Below are 11790 nucleotides of genomic sequence, written 5' to 3'. Positions count from 1 at the left end.
ATGTGTGTGTGCATGCGTGTGTGTGTGTGCATGCATGTCTGTGTGTGTGCATGCATATATGTGTGCATGTGTGTGTGCATGCATGTGCGTGTGTGAATGCATGTCTGTGTGTGTGTGTGTGTGTGTGCATGCATGTGCGTGTGTGCATGCACGTCTGTGTGTGTGTGTGTGTGTGTGTGTGTGTGCATGCATGTCTGTGTGTCTGTGCGTGTGTGTGTGCATGCATGTCTGTGTGTGTACATGCATGTCTGTGTGTGTGTGCATGCATATGTGTGTGTGTGTGTGCATGTGTGTGTGCATGTGTGTGCGTGTGTGTGTTTGTGTGCATGTGTGTTTGTGCATATGTGTGTGTGTGCGTGTGTGCGTGTGTTTGTGTGTGCGTGCGTGCGTGCGTGTGTGTGTGTGCGTACGTGCGTGTGTGTGCATGTGTGTGTGTGTGTGTGTGTGTGTGCATATGTGCGTGCGTGTGTGTGTGTGTGTGTGTGTGTGCACGTGTGTGTGTGTGGAGGGGGGTGTATATGAAAAAAGTATAATTCTCTGTTTGTGGGATGGAATGATTTTCTTTTATTCTCTTTGACCACGAATTAACTTTGAGTTGTTTTATTTCTGTCTGATTCAGGCGAACCTGCAGGTGAGTTCTGGGAGACAATAAAATTCACCTGAAGTGAGACAAAAACTTCCTTTGACGTTTCTTCAGGTCGTTTACCTGAGACTTCCAGAAAATCGGTTACCTCCTGTGCTTTATTGAGGACATCAGGGAACATGTTACTCCTTCCTGTTGGCAGCAATCCAACCTGATCTGAGCCTGACCTCTGGAGTCTTGACGGGGTCAGGTGAGAGAGGACAGGCGAGGAAACAGGTCCTGCTCAGGTGTGACCCGGCACTCGTAAACATCCTGGAGTAGGTTGAGCTGAGTGTTGACCCAGCAGGGAGGTCCAGGTGAATAAACCAAACACTTCTCTGCTGTTTGCTTTATTTGAATGTTTACTTGCACATAATGATGACGTTTGTGAGTCCGGGTCACGAGTTAGGAGCAAACCAGACGGGCAGCAGCCGGTTACCTGGATTAATGTAGAGCTAAAGCTGTGGTCCAGATTCGGGCACAAACACTCAGCCTTCTGCTGCCTCGGCTTCAGGTGTCTGATTTTGTGTTTGCTGGATTTGCTCAGAGGCCAGATCAAAAGTCACTTGAGTAATTTTTACCTGCAGCCTTCGACAGTAAGGAGGGGTTAGCCAACACGACAGACAGCTGCTATATGACTTCCTGAAGCCAAGTCCTCTGATCTGGTCTGATATCTGAGCAGTTCTTCCGTATATGCTAAACCTGATAATGGGAGCGTGTTCGTGTGTTGGAGGTGCGTTTATTACTGACGGAAAACAAAAGCACAAGAAAAGGGTGTTATAGTCGGGAGCTGACACTTTCCTCCCCAATCAGAGAACAATCCAAAGATTAGCTCTTGATGTGAATCCACTTGATCAGCGATCGTCCTTCTGTGTCTCGTTTCAGTCAATCATCACTGAGACCTTCAGCTGTGTGACTGCTGCTGTTTTACATTCTGGACTCTGTTATTCAGCTTCTTGTGTTCCAGCAGCCGAATCTGATCTGGTTTAGGATCTGAGTTTTCTTCAGCTGGTTTATCGTGTTTCTGAGCTCTCGTCTGATGCTCAAATGTGTAAAATCTCTTCATGAAGTAACTTTCGGTTAAGTCACATGTTCCAGGTGAGTCAGCTGTTGGCGCGGGGGGGGGGGGGGGGGTATTGGGTTCAAACTAAAAGTCAGACTGATTTCTTTTGCTGCCTCAAACTGAACCTTACTGGATCCCTTCTGACCAGAGATTTGATTTAATCTGGGATTAGACAACTTTTAAATGAACCCACATAGCTATGGGTTAAGGTGAAGGTTAACTGGTTAAACTGGATCAGATTGTTCCTGTTCCCGTAGAAGCCGACAAGCTTGGAGCTATACCGACTGGTTTAAACACACTCGGAAGTTGATCTGCTTGGAAATAGGGGGGGGGGGGGGGTCCAAACTAAAAGTCTGTAACGAACAGAATGACTCTTATTTTCCCTTCTTTGCTCAGGACTAGTCTGCATGAGATATAACTCAAGGTCTCATGCATTCCTTCTAACCTGCTTATTTTCAGCTCAACAGAAGAATGAAGAATGAACTCTTTTCTTTTAAGTAATCAAAGAACTCTATTTTAATAAAGCTAATCCAACCAAGTGTTAGTCAATAAATGAGATGTGACCGACCTGTGAAATCAAAATATTAATTACTTTATTATGATCCTATAGAATATAAGTATTGTGACTTTAAGTGTTCCAACAGGACTCATTTCACGTAGTGTTAAAAAGACATAACACATTACTTTCACTGATCTAATCAGAATCTTACAGATCTGACGGAGGCGTGGTTTTGATGGTGTTTGGTCATTTTCATTCGACAATAAACCATAACATCCGAAGTATAAAACTACGCCACGTCATCTCTTAACGCCAGTTCAAAGCGTTCCAGAGGAAGTGACGGAGTGGTCAATCCTGACCTAAACTCTTTAACCGAAAGAACCAATGACAAGCTGAGAAATCCAGTCGCTATAACAACCAGCGGCAACAACAGCTGCTTTCAGAATGAAAGCTCCATCCACCGACCCAGGCTTGGGTCTGACCAGACGCCAATAAAAGTGTCGTGTGCCGAAAGTAACTCAAGACGGGTTTGATCGGAACCGCGGCTTCTCCTACCGGCTCGGTTTCCAGAGAGGGTTCACTGGACCTCGATATTCCTGATCTACAGAGGACTTCCACAAGGCACGGTAGACCGGCAAATGGCGTCTCATGTGTTTTTCCTGAAGTTAACCAAGGCTTAATGCAAAACAACATCTTCAGTTTCCGTCAGAACTAACCGCTTCTTCGGATTGGCTGGTTCTGATTTACAGCACACGTCATCCATTCATCGCCTCATCCATTTTTAGTTACACTATACATTTAGTTTTGAAGTCAGTCTAGTTTAATTTGTTAGTAATAAAATTCTTAACTTTTAAACTTGTCTCTCTCTATTCTGTTGTCTCTGAGTAAATACGTAACAGTTATCTAATCTCTGCAATAAAAAGATCCAATCTTCTGGTTTGAATAACCCAGTGTCCATTAGATGGGATTCATACTCGATGTGGATCTTAGGTCTATGGTCATTAATTAAACTGTAATAATCTCATTTCATCACAAGTCAGACTGATTTCTTTTGCTGCCTCAAACTAAACCTTACTGGATCCCTTCTGACCAGAGATTTCATTTAATCTGGGATTAGACAACTTTTAAATGAACCCACATAGCTATGGGTTAAGGTGAAGGTTAACTGGTTAAACTGGATCAGATTGTTCCTGTTCCTGTAGAAGCCGACAAGCTTGGAGCTAACCGACTGGTTTAAACACACCAGGAAGTTGATCTGCTTGGAAATAAAGGTTTCACTTTAGTTTTCCTTTAATTCAACACTAAATCTCCTCAAGGAGCAGAAAGAAAAAGGTCCGGTTCAGATCCACAGACACGGGTTTGGCCAAGTTCAGATCCAGTTCAGTTTTAAAACCGTAATTAAAAACCAACAAACTGCATCTAGTTTCTGATTCCACCCCTCGTTCTGAGCGTGCTCAGTGCAGCTGACCCCTGACATTTGACCAGAACCAGACCAACCTTATCACATGAAGACCTAAAGAACCCCGTTCGGTTCTGATCAAAGGATAAAATGGGAAGTCAACCAGGAAGTGACAAAACTGCAGTTCTCCCCTCATCCACTAGGGCAGGGGTATTCCAGTCCTGGAGGGCTGCATCCAGCACGTTTTATGGTAAATAACCTGTATGTGTAGAGCACCTTCTAAGGGATCTACAACCCCCAAAGGTGCTTCACAATAGGGGTTGTATGAACTAGTCGACTAGTTGACTAGTCGACCTCACTGCTCTGTTGTGACTTTTTATGCCTGTCATCAACTAGTCGCTGTCACGTGATAATGACAAGATGCAGTCCTCGGAAAAGACAGCAGGTGACGAGCCCCTGTGCGTCTGGATCGAGGCGGAGGCGACGCGCTGTGCCAGAGCGTCGGTACTGACACCCGCCGTAAAACGGACATTTAACCAAATTGTGACCTTTTACCTCTTGCAATTTAACCTTCCCCTCACCCCCATCCTAACCTTAACCAGCTTGTGCATGCAAAGCTCTGATCGTTGACGCGCTCCAGACATCTGCGTCATGAGCACGGCCACAGTAACATTATCAAATCAGGTGTCGCCACCTCAAAAACAAATGTAACGCGATCGTTCATGTCGGCTCATTTCCTTTTATGTTGTCTGTCTTTTATTTTTGCCTGATGCACCCCGCTGCTGTGGAGCGGGGCGCATCATCTGTTTGGTCCTCCGCTGACGCACTGCGGCCGGCGAGCAGCACACACTCCGCTGTTTTTGCGGTCGGTAGATCTTTTAGAACTGCAGTTCAAAGGTAACTCATAAGGTGAATATATATGAACCCAGGTAGCAGTTTTTCTTTAGGATTGAGAGGAGATGCAGGAAGATAATAAACAGGCAGGACAGAAAAATAGTCAAATAAAAACAAGTTAGTTTTTGTACCTGGTGGTTGCAACAAACAGACACCATTGAAGGTAATCAGAAGTGAGGAACAGAAAATGAAATAATTATTTTAATGTTTAGAGCAGCAGGAACTCTGAGAGGCTGCAGGCGCATCAGTGAGTTTGCGGCCGCGGCGCAGGGGGAGGGGGAGAGGGCTGAAGCAGAAACTACCGAACCAACCGACCCCCCCACCCCCACCCCCCTGGCTGCCGCTTCAGGTGTATGACGTCATCAGCGACTAGTCGAAGTCGACTTGATTTTCATTACTTGACTGTCAACTTTAAAAAAAATTAAGTCATGCAACCCCTACTTCACAACACAATCAGTCATTCACCCATTCACGCGCTGGTGGTGATGAACTACGATGTAGCCACAGCTGCCCTGGGGCGTTCTGACAGAGGCGAGGTTGCCATTTTGTGCCATCGGCCCCTCTGACCAACATCAACAATTGATGCAAGTGAGATGAAGAGTCTCGCCCAAGGAAACTACAGTAGAGTACTGCTGGTGGGAGCTGTGATCGATCCCACCATCCTCTGATCACGAGGCAACCCGCTCTTCCTCCCGTTGGCAATTTGGCATCGCCTGTGGCCGCCCAGAGAGTTTCCACGATGTCGAGCATCGCTAGTGTTGGGTAATTTTTATATTACTCCCATACTACCTCAAAGAAAGTTCAGAGCACACACAGAGGGATTAGATTGATAATTTGGTAAATTGTAATCCTGCCAACAACAAACAACAACAAATACTTTGCAAAGGGTGAGAGAAATCAAATACACACCAGAGACGGAGGTCAGTTTGCTCTCACACTCAGGCAAAGCCTTGGAGCTCCTTTTATTTAGGAAGGCGCACCCAGAAGTTACAGATGAACCCACACACACAATTCTTCAGAACCAGCTGACCGGGGTAACCTAATCAACAGATTGCTGGACCTTCATCTAGTCTCAGGAAGTTACAGATAACAGGAGGGTGATCAAAGAGGTCATTCTTCACCACTCTAAAATGTAAAATAAAATTGATGACCCTCCGTTTAAACAAACACCTACACTGTTACATCAATAACCCTGTGACGTCAAAATCAGTTATATCCATCAGCTAGTTCCTGTGTGTCAGACAAACACAAGATCAACGAGTATCTTAAATAAAAACCTCTGCTGGTTTTTTTTTATCTGACTTAAACACGTGTTTGAAGCCCTGGAATATTTCTCTGACTTGCAGAGCTGCAAGGTGATCTAGATCCAGGATGTGGGTCCTGCAGACCTCATAGATGCTGTTATATTAGGAAACATGGTGCTGGCCGGCAGCAGAAGGATGGAGCTTCACTGGATCTCTCCCTCGTTTGGGACTTTAGCGCCATCAGAGTGAAATCACACTGAGCTTCGTGTTCACACAGACGTGATTCTGGCTTTCTGCTCAGCTCTCAGCTGATAACCCACGATGTCACTGAGAACAGGATGTCCATCGTTTAGGAAAACAGCAGATCTACTGTTTCTGGAGCATTTCCACTGGGTTTGGGGATGAAAAACTTCCTCTTTCAGTTTTCTTTCAACTTTAAGTCTAAAAATCAATTAAATGTGGAAAATTATTCCTCATAGAAACGTATTTTGTTTCAGTCATAATGAACAGGAGTGAAGCAGCCTGTAGGGTTAGGGCTAGGGTGGTGCTGCAAAAAGGCTGGCCACCCCAGTGCCACCCCAAAATCTGAGACAATAAAACATCTAAAGCATATAAGTAAATTAAATAATCAATTAAAACGTAAAATCTAACACATATCAACTATAAATTAGTGAATGTAAGACTACATTCAGACTACCCACCATTTTTGGAGTTTTTTGAGGGGGTGCTGGAGAGCACTCCTTCCAGTGACTCCCTCGTTCTGCTGGAGGACTTAAACGCTCACGCGGACAACGACAGTGAGACTTGGAGAGGTGTGGTGGAGAGGAACGGCCCCCAGATCTGAATCTGAGTGGTGTTTTGTTACTGGACTGGAGGGACTATGTCTCTCAGCTGGCCAGGAATGATTTAGGATTTTCCAGAGGAGCTGGCTGGGGAGCTGGAAGTCTGGGCCTCCCTGCCTAGGCCACTGCCCCCGCAACCGCACCCCGAAACTGGATGAATGAATGGACGGTTTTAGTATTTTCAGTATTAAACTGAGCTTGGTTCATGCTCCAAAACAGTTGAGATTATTGGGTTCAAACAAAGCAACCAACCAGGCCACACATTTCATCTCCTGTTGGTGTTACTTCACTGATGTTAGGTTTCACAGCCTGCCCATTTCTGTTGTCAGTTGAAAAATATTTGAATAACTGTAAATGAACAGAAAGTTAAAATGCCAGAAAATTACATCTACTTCATTCAAAGTATGTCCTCCTCGCTCTTTGAAAAGATTCCTGACTTTAAGTTCAAAGACAGTCCCAATTTTATTGTAATAAATGTATTCATGGAGAAATGTCATAATTATTGATAAAAGCGCACCATTGGTATTTTATAGTTGGTTTGTTTTTTCTAAGTTGTGAGCCGTTTACATGTGCCACCCCAAAAAAATGTTTTCTAGGCATGCCACTAGGCTGAACATGAGAATAGTCTCCTACACCTACCTCCTGCAGTAGTTTCTGGTAGAAAACAGACAGTGAAACTCTAGGGTTCGAAAATCCTGAGAGTTCTACGTCACACTGCCACTAACGTTCATAGACTCACCCATCTGGACTCACGACGGGGAAGGCTGTTGTTGGTTTAGTCCAGGAAACAGCAGAGAACATCTCTGCTAGTTTAAGATAACTGTTAGCATTAGCAACTCCACCACACAGCAGAACTCCTCCAGGCTTGTGTTATTTGTGGAGGCAAAACATCAACGTTGCAGAGGAACGGAGTCAGTGGTAGAGTCATATTGTTGTTAGCCAATCCGGGACGAGATGTCCACATATCAGGAAATAAGACCCTAAAATTCTGTCTTCTGAAGCTCAGCTGTGAAGTCTTTTTCCCTGAGTTCTGCAGCGAGGCATCCATTCCTTCTAGAAAGCATTGCAAATGTATTGATTAAATGAGTAATCCACTCCATTAAAGCTATTAATTACACACATTAATTTGATGAATAGAGAAATAGCAGCTTTAGGTCTTCTTGTTTTTGTGGAATCTTTACAAACTCACAAGCTCAGCACAACGAGGACCCGCTCTGTGGGGGTGGCGAACCTCAGCCTAGTCTAGGAGCCCAAATCCGATCTGAATAAATCATCTAAACATCCTGTGATTGTTCTTCTCCAACAGATCGTGTCCTCGGCGTGGAGAGGACGTCTCTCAGCAGCAGACAGACTTTCACAGCGCTTGTCCACCCACAGATCTGACACTGGGACAGAGCGGCTTTGATGGTGTGAAGCTCACTGGCAGCCACAGACATCCATCTGAGAGACGAGCATTGTTCTGATCCTAAAAAAGGTTTTAATTAGTCATTCTGACAGAACATCGACTGTTAGAACGTTCACAAAAACTCACCAAAACGCTTTATTCATCTGTGGAATAAAGCATCTCCTCTGATAGATAACAAGAATTCTTCAAGTCGGAGTTTAAATTCCTTTTGTTTTAGAAAACCAACCAAAGAAAATCAGTAAAGATTAAAAATCTACAGCAGAACTCCCTTTATAACAGAAACTCACCAAATTGTCTGCTTAGCTGTCAAACCATCCTTTTTGTTTTTCTGATTAAAGTCAGGCTTGAAGACCCGTTCTCCTGTGCGGTGGTCCATCGTCCACCTGGTCCAAACAGTTCTTTCCTTCAGGAGTTTAGTGACTTGCTATGCTCCGCTGTTGATGCTGATGATGAGGTTGTTGGTGATTTTAACATCCGTGTCGACGATTCCTCAGACCACTTTGCCATGATCTTCTCCTGCCTCATGGAATTTATTGTATTTATTCTAGTGAATCTATAATTAAACGGGTAAACTAGTAGTAGCACATTCAATGTCAAAGAGAGTAAAAAGTTATCAGGAGAGGGAGAATGTTTAAGTGGTTAGCAGCAGTGTGCTAGCCGATGGCCCCCTCCATGAGGCCACCACAGCTCAGCAGAACATCATTGTAGCTTCTTCTGGGGAGAAAAACACTTGGAGAATAAATACTGCCAGCTGTTTCCTGATCCGAAAGCCCCTGGCTGCCAGAGTTTTTGAGCGTTTTTACTGTTTTTAGAAGAGTCACAGAATATTGTGCTCTATGATCATAAAAACGGCAAAACTACCAAAGAAAGAGTAGACTCTCTTACTACATCAGGAAGAATCTGTGATTTTAGCTATATTCGTTCTTTCATAATCCATTGTCGAATTGTGAATTGCAGAAGTTTTTCCGGTTTGCGCCTCGCTTTTTCCAGAACAGCGGCCAAAACGATCTCCTAATACATGGATTTTCTGCTTCCTGATCACATGATGTGCAACATACACAGGTGAAGGTCAACTTTAGAGCTGGGATGTTAATTGTCCGACACCCACCCCGTAACAATATGCAATTGATGACTTTAGTTGTCAATGGCAGTGAATGAGTAAAAGAGAGTGGTAGAAGAAAGTAGTAGAGTGTGGAAAGTGAATGCTGGGAACGTTCTACAGCTGACTGAAGATAAGACTGAGATCCTCATCTAACCCTAACCCTCTGTCAGGAATCTTGGTGTGACCTTTGACCCAGCTCTCACCCTGGATTATCATGTCAGTTCTCTTGTTGGCTCTTTCTTCTTCCATCAGGAACATTGCTAAGCTGAGTCCCATTCTGTCCCACTCTGAACTAGAGACTGTTCTCCACACCTTCATCTCCTCACGCTTAGACTACTGTGACTCTCTTTTCACGTGTCTGAGCAGAACCTCCCTGAACCGTCTACAGGTGGTTCAGAATGCCTGTGCTCGGCTTCTGACCAAGTCCTCCAAACACACCCACATCACCCCACTTCTCCTCCAGCTTCACTGGCTGCCAGTCAACTTCAGGGTTCATTTCTAGATCCTGGTTCTGGTCTATAGGGCCTTACATGGACAAGCACCATCTTACATTGGGGGTCTTTTCAGTGCACCTGTCGATGGGGAGCCTAAGTCTCCTCCCTTTTTCGGTCGGCCCCTGAACGGGGCTAAAAGCTATTTTCTAACCCTGTCTGCCTTACGCCCTGGATCACACATATGTTGTACTGCAATTTAAATGAAAAGTAATGATGGGTGTGTCGACCACACCAGTCACGTACTTAGAGATTTAACAGCTTGTAAAAGTTGGTAATTAGCATGACTACACACGTCACCACAGAACCCCCCCCCCCCCCCCCCCCTCCAGCGTAGGTGCTACTTACCACATGGCCAGGGTTATGGTGGTTCTTTCCTTCTGAAAGGATTCACTACATTTACAGTCATTTTCTCTCAGTTTTCTCCGTGTCTGGTTTGATGACGTAACTCTGGTGAAGCGCATTTGTAGTTCTGGACTTATTTTCACACAAAACCTAAAATAAAGTGTCTCTCTGCATTCTTGGTATCAAAAAGCCTCTTTGAAATTGACAGACATCATGTGTGAAAGCCATGGCACAAAACAAGTTGATTTAGAAACTAGTTTTTAGCCCCGTTGACTTGTATTCATTTTTACGTTCTTCTGGGGACCCGTGGTCTGGAAGTAGGTGGGCATGGCTTAGGCTCCCTATTCCTGCTGTGGTGTTGAAGGCTTACTTTCAATAAACAAATTTCATTTTAATCTCCAAATCTTCAACCCTAATCAGCAAAAATCAAAGAATTTTTAGTGTTCAAATGAAAAAGGCTGAATTCAAACCGACTTCTCTGGGGGGTCTTGATCAGATTACTCTATGATTAGTTTTCACTGAGACGCTCGGGCTGGGTTGTAGTCTTCCTTTTAGTCAGTTCAGCTGTTCTGGCGCTGAGGGGGTGAACTGGTTCTGACAGGTTCCAACCGTTCCTGCAGCGTGAACAACGACCAACAGCCCCGAGCAGAAAGAGCTTTGGTTTCTGATCAAACTCATCATGACAGGATGTTCAAACATGTTGGAACAGAAGCAGCACCAGAAGATTTTTTCTCACATTTAACATTTTTCAGGATCCTGTTTGACAGCTGAACAAACTCTCTAGGTGACCTTTGACTCAGACTCACAGAAAAACTTTAAACAATATTGCCGAAACCTGATTTAATAGTTCTATCCCGACCCGCTCCATCTGCAGAGGCCTCAGTGCGGCCCAGATGTCAGAATCTGTGGTGGTAATCAGGTCTAACTGTGACCCAGTTCAGGCCCCAGGCGGGGTTCCCAGAGCAGAAACAGAAGATGGTTTGGGTTCTTCAGCTTTCTGTTCTGCTCCCAGTGGACCAACATCCTGGAATCCGTAAAGATCCAAGATGGCCGCACATCACTGACTGCTCAGTACCTCTCTCTGGACTAACTCTTTATTGGAATTTTTTATAATTATTTTTTTTACTGCTTTTTGCTTTTTATTGTTTGTATTATTATTGTTTTTAAAAGTGATAGTTAAATATCTGGGAACCTGGGCTAACAGGCCAGAGCCTGGTAAACAGCTGAGGTTGTGTTAACCACAAAAAACCCGTCTGTTTTTGCTGTTATTTTAATTATGAAAGCGATGGCATCCTTTACATCCTTATTATGTATTTTGAGCTGTTGTAATGTGGGCCCAAGTGATGTTCCTTGGGTGAGTACAGCTATCAATAACCAGACCTGGACTGATGGTGGCACTAGACCTAGTGCGACAGAGCAGCCTGAACCATCACTGTTTTATTTGGTTTTGGCTGTAAACTCTACTCAGCCTGGGGATCCACTTAAACTTCAGTGCTTCCTTGCTTTGTACAATATTTAATCATCACTTCATTAAATGAGACACCTGGCTTCTACATTTCAAACACCTGCAACTGTTTCAACATGTCATACCAAACAGAGATCGATGATGATTATTTTACTCCTATTAGTATCTGGAAATGTACAACCAAACCGTGGATCTGAACTGAAATACGTGAATACCCCTGCTGAGTTTAAAGCACTGCCTGGGTTAAGCCAACCCAAACTAATGTTGTTTTCTAACGCTAAGAAGACCTCTCAAACTATTCCTGTAGTATCTACTCTTGAGGACAACAACATAGAGTACACACTTACAAGTGCCTTGGTATTTTTGTTGGTGATTCCTTGACTTTTAAGCCCCACTTAGAAAATCTCGTGAACAAACTT

The sequence above is a fragment of the Nothobranchius furzeri genome, chromosome 3 (genome assembly GCF_043380555.1).
Source record: "Nothobranchius furzeri strain GRZ-AD chromosome 3, NfurGRZ-RIMD1, whole genome shotgun sequence".
NCBI classification, from domain to species: Eukaryota; Metazoa; Chordata; class Actinopteri; order Cyprinodontiformes; family Nothobranchiidae; genus Nothobranchius; species Nothobranchius furzeri.
This window is presented reverse-complemented; position numbering follows the sequence as displayed.